The sequence below is a fragment of the Macaca fascicularis genome, chromosome 1 (genome assembly GCF_037993035.2).
Source record: "Macaca fascicularis isolate 582-1 chromosome 1, T2T-MFA8v1.1".
Classification (NCBI taxonomy): Eukaryota; Metazoa; Chordata; class Mammalia; order Primates; family Cercopithecidae; genus Macaca; species Macaca fascicularis.
In genome coordinates this window covers 187,438,610-187,451,732 of record NC_088375.1, presented here as the reverse complement: position 1 = coordinate 187,451,732, position 13,123 = coordinate 187,438,610, and the positions used below count along the sequence as shown (strand labels likewise).

The following is a 13,123-nucleotide window of genomic DNA, read 5'->3' as shown; positions in this document are numbered from 1 at the left end:
AGCATATTGGCCAGGCTGGTCTCAAACTCCTGACCTCGTAATCCACCCACTTTGGCCTCCCAAAGTGCTGGGATTACAGGTGTGAGCCACTGTGCCCGGCCTTTTTTTTTTTTTTTTTTTTTTTGTGACAGAATCTCGCTCTGTTGCCCAGGCTGGAGTGCAGTGGTAATCCCAGCCTTTTAAAGTGCTGGGATTACAGACATGAGCCACGGCGCCCAGCCAGAATCTGTTTATATGCGATATATAGTATCCCATCACCTTTGTCTAGTGAAAATATTTTCCTCCAGGCTGTTACTTATTATCTGATTATACTTGTGATGCCTTTCTTTGTTCAAAAGTTTTTATCATTAATGTGTTCAAACATAAATCCTAGCTGTTTTGGTTCTCGTTTAGTGCCAAGCAAGATGTCTTTTCCTGTCTCAGTTTATTTTCCTCTAGTACTGTCATAGGGTTTTTACTTGCTGTGTGTTTTAGAACTTTAATTCACCTGGAGTTTAGTTTTGTTATAGTGTAATGCAGAGATCTAATTTTATTTTTTCCCAGATGGATAGCCAGTTGCACAAGTATCATTTATTAAATAGTTCATTTTTCTCCACCTATTTTAGGTGCTTTTATTACTTGTTGAATTCTTATTTATACTTGGGTCTATTTCTGGACTCTCTTGAGTTTCATTGTTCTATTTGTCTATTTTTATACCAGTACCACCCTGTTCTACTTGCTGTAGTTTTATATAATCTTATGTCACCTGGTGGGACAAGTCCTCATTTGTAGTTGTTAATATTATTTCAGTTTTGGCCATTCACTCACATTTACTCTTTCTGAAAAGTTTGAGAATCAACTTACCAAGTTTCATTTAATACAAAAAGACAAATCCCAATCAAAGTTTGCTTGAAGTTGCCATAAGTTTATCGATTAATTTGTGGAGAACTGAATAATTACAGTACGAATTTTTCTATCTAGTAATACAGAATGCCTTCTATTTATTTATTTATTTGAGACAGGTCACCCGGACTGAAGTGCAGTGGTGCAATCAAGGACCCCAGCGGCCTCCACCTCCCAGGTTCAAGCAATTCTCGTGCCTCAGCCTCCTAATTAGCTGGGATTAGAGGTGTGTGCCACCATGTCAGGCTAATTCTTGTATTTTTAATAGAGATGGGGTTTCACCATGTTGGCCAGGCTGTTCTCTAACTCCTGGCCTCAAGTGATCCGCATGCCTTCACCTCCAAAAGTGCTGGGATTACAGGCATGAGCCACCGTGCCTGGTCTGCCTTCTTTTTATAATATTGATTTTATTTGTCCTACACTAAAGTGTTTTTAGTTTCTTCATATAATTCTTACACATTTAGTTTTACATTTATTCCTAAACACCACCAGCATCTGGTGAGGGCCTTCTCACTGTGTCATCCCATGATGGGAGCCGAGCCAAACTCATCCTTTTACAGGGAACTCACTCCATGATAATGGCATTAATGCATTCTTTGTTTTTCTTTTGAGACTGAGTTTCGCTCTGTCGCGGAGACTGAAGTGCAGTGGTGTGATCTCAGCTCACTGCAACCTCCGCCTCCCAGGTTCAAGTGATTCTTCTGCCTCAGTCTCCTGAATAGCTAGGACTACAGGCACCTGCCGCCATGCCTGGCTGATTTTTGTATTTTTATTAGAGACAGGGTTTCGCCATGTTCATCAGGCTGATCTTCAACTCCTAACCTCAGGTGATCCACCTGCCTCAGCTTCCCAAAGTGCTGGGATTAAAGGCATGAGCCACCGTGCCAGCCAATCCATTCTTGAGGGTGGAGCTTCCGTGATCCAAACACCTCTCATTAAGCCCCACGTCCCAACACTGCCACATTAGGGAGGAACTTGGGGCACATTCAAACCATAGCACATAATATTGATATTGAGCCAGTTTGGTATTTCTGTTCCTTTATTGGTGTGTGATTTGTAGTTAAACCACTGATTATTTTGGACTTTGGTCTAGGAGTAACCTGTATGAGTTTGTCTATCTCTTCTCTGACCTACCTTGAGTGCTGTCATAGTAGGTTTCCTTTTTTTTTTTTTTTAAGGGACAGAGTCTCATTCTGTTTCCCAGGCTAGAGTGCAGTGGCACAGTTATAGCTTACTGCCACCTCAAACTCCTGGGGCTCAAGCTACCCACCTGGCTGAGCCTTCCGAATAGCTAGGACTACAGGTGCGTGTCACCATGCCAGGCTAATTTTTTCATTTTTTGTAGAGATGACATCTTGCTATTTAGCCCAGGCTGATCTCAAACTCCTGGCCTCGAGCAACCCTCTCGTCTTGACCTTCCAAAGCGCTGAGATTACAGGCGTGAGCCACGGTGCCCAGTCACTCTTAGGAGGTCTTAAATCTAGTAGTGTAGTCCCTGTTTTTAGGAGTGTGTTCTTCAAGAGATGCTTCTAGTTGTGACATCTAATAATGATATTTTGCTGTGGCTGTTAGTATAGTATAGTATGGTATGGTATGGTATGGTATAGTATAGTATAGTATAGTATGTGTAGATGTCATTTTTGGTAGCATACATATTTCTGTTTTATAAACAAACAGATCTAAGAAAGATTAAATTACCCACTGTCACACTGGGTTGTGACAGAGTTATAAAACTTTAGTTTTAGTTATAAAGTCTTAAGCACTCTAGTTCAGTGTTCTGAGTGTGTGATTTCCTGTAAGGTTCAGGTTCTTGTGATCTTTGCTGAGTTCTTTGTGTTTCCCTAAATGTATTTCCCCATTTGGTTGATAGTTTTGCAAATGCTCAAATGTTATGTTTGCTTAATACTATTATTTGGAATTTCGTCTCCTTTGTACATTTTTCTGGTGTTGATTCTTAAATTCAAATAAATTCTAGTTCCTAAAGAGCACCTGAGATACTAAAATGTGATTACTTCATGATGAGGTTCTTTACATGTTGCATTTTCAAGCAGTTGAATCTTTTTGGCCAACTTTCTTGCTTTTGAAATTCCCTAGGTGAATGATATCCTCATTTTAATGTTATTTACCTTTTTATAATAAGAAAGAAGTACAGGCTGGGTGCTGTGGCTCACGCCTGTAATCCCAGCACTTTGGGAGGCTGAGGTGGGCAGATCACAAGGTCAGGAGATCGAGACCATACTGGCTAACACAGTGAAACCCCGCCTCCACTAAAAATACAGAAATTAGCCGGGCGTGGTAGTGGACACCTGTAGTCCCAGCTACTTGGGAGACTGAGGCAGGAGAATGGCGTGAACCCAGGAGGCAGAGCTTGCAGTGAGCTGAGATTGCGCCACCGCACTCCAGCCTGGGCGACAGAGTGAGACTCTGTCTCTAAATAATAAAAATAAAAAATAAGAAAGAAGTATAGTTTGGCCTGTTTAGTGGTTGTTAAGAAACCTTTCTTCCTTTTTTTTTTTTTTTTTTTTGTTTGAGATGAAGTCTTGCTCTATCACCCAGGCTGGAGTGCAAAGGCATGATCTCAGCTCACTGCAACCTCTGCCTCCTGGGTTCAAGCGATTCTCCTATCTCAGCCTCCTGAGTAGCTGGGATTACAGGCGCCTGCCACCATGCCCAGCTAATTTTTTTTGTATTTTTGTATGGATGGGGTTTCACCATGTTGACCAGCCTGGTCTCGAACTCCTGACCTCAAGTGATCCACCCGCCTCAGCCTCCCAAAGTGCTGGGATTATAGGCATGAGCCACTGCACCCAGCCTGAAACCTTTCTTTTAGAAGGAGAAATAGGAGAGGTTGGTCTTGAACTCCTGACCTAAAGTGATCCACCCGCCTCAGCCTCCCAAAGTGCTGGGATTACAGGCATGAGCCACCGCACCCAGCCTGAAACCTTTCTTTTATAAGGAGAAATAGAAGAGGTTAGGGCTTCATCTGAGTGATTTGATGTATACAAAGATTCATGTTACCTTTGCTGTGTGCCTTTCTCCAAGTATTCTCTTAAGAACTGAATTAACTGATTCCTAGGCTTTTAGACCACCAACAATATCTGGGTTGTAGTGATACATGAGAGACTTAAGATATTGCTTCTTCCTAGAAATAAGATGAGTATGTAACTTGTATGTTCTACAGTGACATTAAGAATTTATCATTTAATTAACAAGACTAAGTGAGCATTTCCTAAGAGTAACAAGAGCTCTGTGCCTATCCATTAAATCTGGAAGTTTCCAATTATTGTGTCTGAGCTCCTGGACTTCCTGAAGGTTTCTTTTTTTTTTTTTTTTTTTTGAGACAGAGTCTCGCTCTGCCGCCCAGGCTGGAGTGCAGTGGCGTGATCTTGGCTCACTGCAAGCTCCGCCTCCCGGGTTCACGCCATTCTCCTGCCTCAGCCTCCCGAGTAGCTGGGACTACAGGCGCCTGCCACCTCGCCCGGCTAGTTTTTTTGTATTTTTTAGTAGAGACGGGGTTTCACTGTGTCAGCCAGGATGGTCTCGATCTCCTGACCTCGTGATCCGCCCGTCTCGGCCTCCCAAAGTGCTGGGATTACAGGCTTGAGCCACCGCGCCCGGCCCTTCCTGAAGGTTTCTAAGCCTGGTCTTCATCTTTGATCATTTTCCATTCCTTCTGTTGTAGGGAATGCAAATTGATTCAAAATGGCTGAGATGAATTAAAATAAATAAAAATACTGGAATTGACCAATTACAGAATAAAAGTAGACGGTGAAAATTCCAGTGTACTTTTTCTATAGGGTCCATTTGGCATGTAAGTCAGATACTATAATCCTCTATTATCTGAGAAACCATCCGTAAAATGTTAGAGGGACATCCAGGCCTTACACAGATGAGGAAACAATCTCTTTAGTGACTTCTAACTCACTCTTAAGTTTTATTTATTCTATTTTCTTGCCATTGCTTCTGAAGAAGCAACTTCCCCAAGCAGACAGTCATCAAGTCATTAAAGACTTTAAGTTATGCAAATATAAAGAATTGCATTTATTAATTAGTAGTGAGGCTCAAGTCATTTTATAGATGCAAGTCACTATTGCATTCTTTGTTAATATAACCATTTTACATCCTCTGTATCAGCACATTGCTTGGCACTTTGTAGACAGCAAATACTTATGGATTTACGGTAAGTTGAAGTGTTTCCTGAATTAAGGTTTTCTTACATGGATGTTGTCATCCAAAAGACCACCAGGATGGCTACATAGTAGAAAGAGGAGCTTTATTGGTGATATCAGTTTGCATACTGGGTAGAGAGTCTCTGGCATAGATTGTGCTCCATCTTTGAGGAGCAGACGGGCAGGTTGGGTTTTACGCTTCATGTGGTCTAATATATAGTAGTCTTAAATATGAAGCCGGTTTGGGAGAAAGGCTATACATATTTACGAGGGGAATTGGGCACATGTGCAATGGATAAACATATATGTAGCATTCATCCCATGTTTACTTTGGGGTGGGCTTTTAGCGTTAAAATAAGGTGGAATTGCTGGGTGCGGTGGTTCACACCTGTAATCCCAGCACTTTGGGGGGCCAAGGCCGGCTGATCATGAGGTCAAGTGATCGAGACCATCCAGGCCAATATGGTGAGACCCTGTCTCTACTAAAAATACAAAACTTAGCTGGGCATGGTGGCACATGCCTGTAATCCCAGCTACTCTGGAGGCTGAGGCAGGAGAATCGCTTGAACCCAGGAGGTGGAGGTTTCAGTGAGCCGAGATTGCGCCACTGCACTCCAGCCTGGGCGACAGAGCGAGACTCCGTCTCAAAAATAAATACGTAGGCCGGGCGCGGTGGCTCAAGCCTGTAATCCCAGCACTTTGGGAGGCCGAGACGGGCGGATCACAAGGTCAGGAGATCGAGACCAGCCTGGCTAATACGGTGAAACCCCGTCTCTACTAAAAAATACAAAAAACTAGCCGAGCGAGGTGGCGGGCGCCTGTAGTCCCAGCTACTCGGGAGGCTGAGGCAGGAGAATGGCGTAGACCCGGAGGCGGAGCTTGCAGTGAGCTGAGATGCGGCCACTGCACTCCAGCCTGGGCGACAGAGCGAGACTCCGTCTCAAAAAAAAATAAAATAAAATAAAAAAATAAATAAATAAATACGTAAATAAAATAAGGTGGAATTTGGCTCTTTATGTCAAAGGGCAAACTATAGGACACAAAGAGAAGTTTGTGTGCAACCTCTGTAAAGTGGCTGAAACTGGCTTAAGATCTGCAACTGCATATCAGAAAAGAATGTTTCTAAGGCTGGTCCTCTGTGCAGTCACAGTTATAGTGGTCTGGGTTGTAAATCAGAGTTAGGAGGGGTCTGATAATTTGCAAGAGTGTGATTTTTTTCTTGTAGCTGTAGGCATTTAGAAATTTGCCTTGCCAGCCAGGCCCTGAATCCCGGACCTGTAAACAACTTTTGTTTCCTTAACCTTAGGGTCCATCTTAGTTGATAAAGGGATGTCTATTTTGGTCTTTCAGATTACAAGGGAAAAAACATTGAGGAAAATGAAATGAGGGAAATGTTGTAATTGTCTGCAGTTCAATGGATTATATCCTTCCTTTTCTCCTTTCCAGGATATAAGCTTTTAAAATATTACTTTTTTTTTTTTTTTTTTTGACCGAATTTTGCTCTTGTTGCCCAGGCTGGAGTGCAATGGCGCGATCTTGGCTCACCGCAACCTCCGCCTCCCAGGTTCAAGCCATTCTCCTGCCTCAGCCTCCTGAGTGGCTGAGATTACAGGCATGCGCCACCATGCCCGGCTAATTTTGTATTTTTAGTAGAAACAGGGTTTCTCCATGTTGGTCAGGCTGATCTTAAACTCCTGACCTCAGGTGATTCACCTGCCTTGGCCTCCCAAGGTGCTGGGATTACAGGTGTGAGACACAGCACCTCGCCTTTTTTTTTTTTTTTTTTTTTTTTTTTTTTTTTTTTTGAGACAGAGTTTCTCTCTTGTTGCCCAGGCTAGAGTGCAGTGGCTCAGTCTTGGCTCACTGTAACCTCTGCATCCCAGTTCAAGCGATTCTCCCGCCTTAGCCTTCAGAGTAGCTGGGATTGCAGGCACACACCACCACGCCCGGCTAATTTTTTGTATTTTTAGTAGAGACAAGGTTTGACCATGTCCAGGCTGGTCTTGAACTCCTGATCTTAGGTGATTCACCCGCCTTGGCCTCCCAGAGTGTTGGGATTACAGGTGTGAACCACCGCATCTGGCCTGGAGATAAGAGTTTCACTCTTGTTGCTCAAGCTGGAGTGCAGTGGCGCGATCTCGGCTCACTGCAAGCTCCATCTCCCGGGTTCAAGCCATTCTCCTGCCTCAGCCTCCCTAGTAGCTGAGATTACAGGCGCGTGCAACCACGCCTGGCTAATTTAAAATATAACTCTTTAATTAGAAAAAGAAACATGCTTCACGCTAATTTGGAGGTTTTCTGCAAAAGCTTTCTGCTTAAGAAAATATTTAGCTTCATTGAGAACTTCCATACTTTAATATGTGGATTTGCGATGAAATATGCATGGTCAAATGCAATGCACACATTTACAGATACTGTGAGTGCAAACTAAAAATGAGATTAGGAATCCACTAGCAATTTAAGTCAGATGTTATACTCAGCTTTCTCCCGCTAGACATAATTTTTTTCTTAATGATAAGCTTCCTTTAAGAGTGATTACAGGAAAAACCCTTTTTTCTAACCTCTATAGGTGCGACTGGAAGAAATTCTAAAACGTTGGCCAGTAAATATCTGGGCAGTGTATTCTTATAGTCAAAGGAAAGTAAATTCCCCAGGGATGGCAGGTATTTTTTTCTGGAAAATCCTTATCAGATGTCTTATTTACATTACAGATGTTCCTCAACTTAAAATGTGGTTGTGTAGTAAGTCAAAGTGTGTTTTAAACTTACAGTACAGTATTTTCAGTTTACGATGGATTTGGAGGTAACCCCCATCATAAATGAGGAGCATACTGAATGTGTATGCTTTCACACCATTGTAAAGTCGAAAAATTGTAAATTGAACCATCTTCAGTCAGAGATTGTCTGTAATTGGTAAAAGTACTATTAGAGCTGTTTTGAGGTCGGGTGTGGTGCCTCAGGCCTGTAATGCCAGCACTTTGGGAGGCCAAGGCGGGCGGATCATTTGAGGTCAGGAGTTCAAGACCAGCCTGACCAACATGGTGAAACTCTGTCTCTACTAAACATATTAAAAAATTTGCTGGGCACGGTGGCGGGTGCAGTAGTGGGCACCTGTAGTACCAGCTACTTGGGAGGCTGAGGCAGGAGAATCGCTTGAACCCTGGAGGCGGAGGTTGCAGTGAGCCGAGATTGCGCCACTGCACTCCAGCTTGGGCAACAGAGTGAGACTCCACCTGAAAAACAAACAAAAAACCAGTCAGGCACGGTGGCTCACACCTGTAATCCCAACACTTTGGGAGGCCGAGGCTGGCAGATCATGAGGTCAGGAGTTCAAGACCAGCCTGGACAACTTGATGAAGCCCCGTCTCTACTAAAAATACAAATATTAGCTGGGCATGGTGGCGGGTGCCTATAGTCCCAGCTACTTGGGAGGCTGAGGCAGGAGAATCGCTTGAACCCAGGAGACAGAGGTTGCAGTGAGCCGAGATTGCACCACTGCACTCCAGCGTAGGTGATGGACCAAGATTCCGTCTAAAAAAAAAGAAATGTTTTGAAACAGATAATAGACTTACATAAAGTGTTGCTGGGATATTGTGGGCTCTAAAGCTGTTGTTTGCAGCAGGCACCAGACTGGTGCATCTGGATGACTGCCTCCCCGCCGTGCCATAGTACCTGCAGCATTTGGGGGTGTTTGGGTGAAGGTAGATTGTTGACAGCATGTAACCAGCATTTAGATTTTAAGGCTCTCTCTTTAGATATGGGTTCATGGCAAAAAAAAAAAAAAAAAAAGATTTTAAGGTTTAGTAGTCTTATGGAGAATGCAACATAACCTTAGTCTTCAGTGCTTCACAGATGTAAATCTGAAGGACACCTAATAGTTTTATATATATATATAAAATAAATATAAAAATATATATATATAAAATATATATTTATATAAATATATATAAAAAACTATAGATGTATGTGTATATGTATAGTTTTTTTTTTTTTTTTTTTTGGGAGGGGGGACGGAGTCTCGCTCTGTCACCCAGACTGGAGTGCAGAGGCGCAATCTCGGCTCACTGCAAGCTCCACCTCCTGGGTTCACGCCATTCTCCTGCCACAGCCTCCTGAGTAGCTGGGACTACTGGCGCCCGCCAGCACACCCGGCTAATTTTTTGTATTTTTAGTAGAGACGGGGTTTCACCGTGTTAGCCAGGGTGGTCTCGATCTCCTGACCTCGTGATCCTCCCGCCTCAGCCTCCCAAAGTGCTGGGATTACAGGCGTGAGCCACTGCACCCGGCCTATATATAGTTTTATATATTCATATATTTATATATATTTAGAGACAGCAAGACTAAAAAACATAGAAGTTAATATAATGTGTAATATATAAATTACATTTTCATATATTATACAATTTATATCATATAACTTATGATATATAATATATAAAATGTGTGTGTAATATAGTATATAATTTATAATATATGTAATATAGTATAAAATTTATAATATATTATCATATATTAAAAATATAAATATATGGCTGGGTGTGGTGGCTCACGCCTGTAATCCCAGCACTTTGGGAGGCTGAGGTGGGCGAATTACCAGGTCAGGAGATCAAGACCATCCTGGCTAACATAGTGAAACCCTGTCTCTACTAAAAATAAAAAAATTAGCCGGGTGTGGTGGCGGGCACCTGTAGTCCCAGCTACTTGGGAGGCTGAGGCAGGAGAATGGCGTGAACCCGGGAGGCGGAGCTTGCAGTGAGCCGACACTGCACGCTAGCCTGGGCGACAGTCTCAAACAAACTATACACACACATATGTATATATGTGGAGGTTATAGGGAGCTGAAATCGTGCCACTGCACACCAACCTGGGTAACAGAGTGAGACCCTGTCTCCAAAAACAAAACAAAAAAAAAGTGAGAGAAATTGAACAAGATATAGTTTGAGATTTGACCCCATAAAGTTGTCAACATTTGCCTAGTTGGAGTAAAATAGAATGCCATTTTGTACTCGTTGTGAACATGGTGCTTTTTTCTCCCTCCAAATCTTAGTGCATGATCCGTAAAGGTTATTGAATTGTTTTTCAACTTCTTAAAGGAGAAATTTCAGTTAAAATTTTAGGCACTTATTCTAAGTGAATTGAGTGTATATATTTGTCACTAGAAAATTACTATCTTTAGGCCGGGCATGGTGGCTCATGCCTGTAATCCCAGCGCTTTGGGAGGCCGAGGTGGGCAGATCACCTGAGGTTAGGAGATGGAAACCAGCCTGGCCAACATGGTAAAACCCGTCTCTACTGAAAATACAAAAATTAGCCAGGCATGGTGGCGCCTGTAATCCCAGCTACTCGGGAGGCTGAGGTACGAGAATTGCTTGAACCCGGGAAGCAGAGGTTGCAGTCAGCAGAGATGGTGCTCCAGCCTAGGCGACAGAGCAAGACCCTGTCTGAACAACAACAAAAATAGTTACTATTTTTAGTTCAATAGTAGCTTATAATTGTAGCTACAGTATTTGTAAGTTGCTGTGGCTTTGAATGTTGCTCTTAAGACTGTTGTTAGTTACCCACTAAGTTTTAATTGCAAGGAAATTTCAGAGAATGTGAAAAAGTTTTGGTTAAGGCTGGAAAATATCTATTCTTGCTTTCCTCAAAATTGGCTTCAGTGATTACTTAATGACAGCAGAATGCTTTGAAAATATGCTCTTTAAAGTCTAGCTATTATTAAAATGCCATAATAATTTATATGTAAGTGATAGTTGCTTTTTTGTTGTTGCTGTAACTGTGGTAAGAGGAAAGCATTATTAGCAAAATCCTTAAGAAAAATATAGTATAAAAAGCTGCTAAATAGATAATTTACAAAAATGGAATGTGACTGAGAACATGAGACACCTGTGTATAGGTTTGACATCTTTATATTCATTTGAATTCTTTGTTTCCTTGGACTTTGCAAGTAAGGTGGTTTTTTCTTTTTGACAAACCGTATAGTAATAATTATTATTATTATTTGAGATGGAGTCTCATTCTTTAGCCCAGGCTGGAGTACAGTGGCGTGATCTTGGCTCACTGCAACTTCTGCTGCCTGGGTTCAAGTGATTCTTCTGCCTCAGCCTCCTGAGTAGCTGGGATTACAGGCATGAGCCACCACGCCTGGCCCCTAATTATTGTTTGTAAATTAAACAAATTTTTTTGTAGAGGCCGTGTGCTGTGGCTCTTGCCTATAATTCCAGCACTTTGGGAGGCAGAGGTTAAGGGATTGCTTGAGACCAGGAGTTTGAGACCATTCCGGGCAACATAGTGAGACCCCATCTCTATAAAAAAATTAAAATAAAAATTAGCCGGGTGTGGTGGCACATTCCTGTAGTCCCAGCTACTCAGGAGGCTGAAGTGGGAGGATCGCTTGAGCCCAGGAGGTTGAGATTGCAGTGAATGGTGATTGTGCTGCTGCACTCCACTCTGAGTGAAAGAGCAAGACCCCATCTCAGTCAATCAATAAGTAATAAAATACAACAAAAAATAAAATTTTTTGTAGAGACGAGGTCTTGCTGTGTTGCCCAGGCTGGTCTTGAACTCCTGGCCTCAAGCAGTCCTTCTGCCTTGGCCTTCCAAAGCACTAGGATTATAGGCATGAGCCACCATGCCAGCTAAATTATTTTTTAAAAGATTATTTGTATATATCTACAATTTCCAACTAGTTTCTCATTTATTTATTTATTTTTTTGAGACACAGTCTCACTCTGTTGCCTGGGCTGGAGTGCAGTGGTATGATCACGGCTCACTGCAGCCTGAATCTCCCAGGCTCAGGCAATCCTCCTGCCTCAGCCTTCTGAGTAGCTGGAACCATAGGCATGCACTACCACGCCCAGCTAATTTTAAAAAAATTATTCATAGAGATGGAGTCTCCCTGTGTTGCCCAGGCCGGACTTGAACTCCTGGTCTCAAGCAATCCTCCTTCCTTTGCTTCACGTGATCCTCACTCCTTGGCCTCACCAGCTGTTGGGATTATAGGCGTGAGCCATCACCTAAAGTGATACCAGACCCAACACCCATTTTAATGCAATATAAAGCTTGCAAAATTGAACTCTCCCATGTCAGGAAGCAAACTGTGTTCTAATTTCTAAATTACTAACTGGGCTTCTAAATGTATCTGTTCATACAGTAGAGCATTACAGAGTGCTCTGTATATTGTTGGTGTTTCACTGAGTGTTTGCCATTGTTTAGTACTGTTTGTCTTTCCATTTATTCAATATTACCATATGCTATAATCACTAGACCAGAGTAGAGCATTCGGCAAGCAAAGAGTTCCAAGTAGGAGTCAAAATAAACTGGGAAATAAAATTGCCATAAAATTTTGTGGATAGTAGTTGAAAAATGCTTTTCAAAAAGGGTCTATAGTAAGTGGGAAGGTAGGTCACACCTCATTTTTTATAAAGTTCTTTCTGCACCCAACTCTCAGAAGTTTGTGTATACTCAGTGATTAAAGTAGGCATTTATAAATGGTGTGGGAATAATTTTAAATTGAGTTTAAGGAGTTAAACAGTTTTGTACTTATTTCTATTTTCTGTAAATGATGGGAGTTTTTTTAAAAAACCTTTAATAAAATACACTTTTGATCATTTCTTCTTCTGTTTTTTTTTTTTTTTTGAGACGGGGTCTTGCTCTGTCACCCAGGCTGGAGTGCAGTGGTGCGATCTCGGCTCACTGCAAGCTCCGCCTCCCAGATTCAAGCCATTCTTCTGCCTCAGCCTCCCGAGTAGCTGGGATTACAGGCACCCGCAACCACACCTGGCTAATTTTTTGTATTTTTAACAGAGACAGGGTTTCACCATGTTGTTCAGGCTGGTCTCGAACTCCTGACCTCATGATCCACCCACCTCGTCCTCCCAAAATGTTGGGATTACAGGCATGAGCCACTGTGCCCAGCCAGGATATATTTACATGAACATTATAGCTATGAAGAATAAAGATACCCATTAAGAAACTGGATTATGTGAAATATCTTAAATTTTTCTTTATTATTTAACATACAAGCAAAACTTCTTTATTATAGAAAAATTAGAATATAGAAATTGATACAAAGGA

At 42.1% G+C, this 13,123-nt stretch overlaps 1 protein-coding gene across 2 annotated transcripts in view; it reads left to right on the top strand.

Annotated features, from left to right (window-relative positions):
* Positions 1-13,123, top strand: part of CMPK1 (cytidine/uridine monophosphate kinase 1) — a 44,613-nt gene that overhangs the window by 19,538 nt on the left and 11,952 nt on the right. The window lies entirely within an intron of this gene.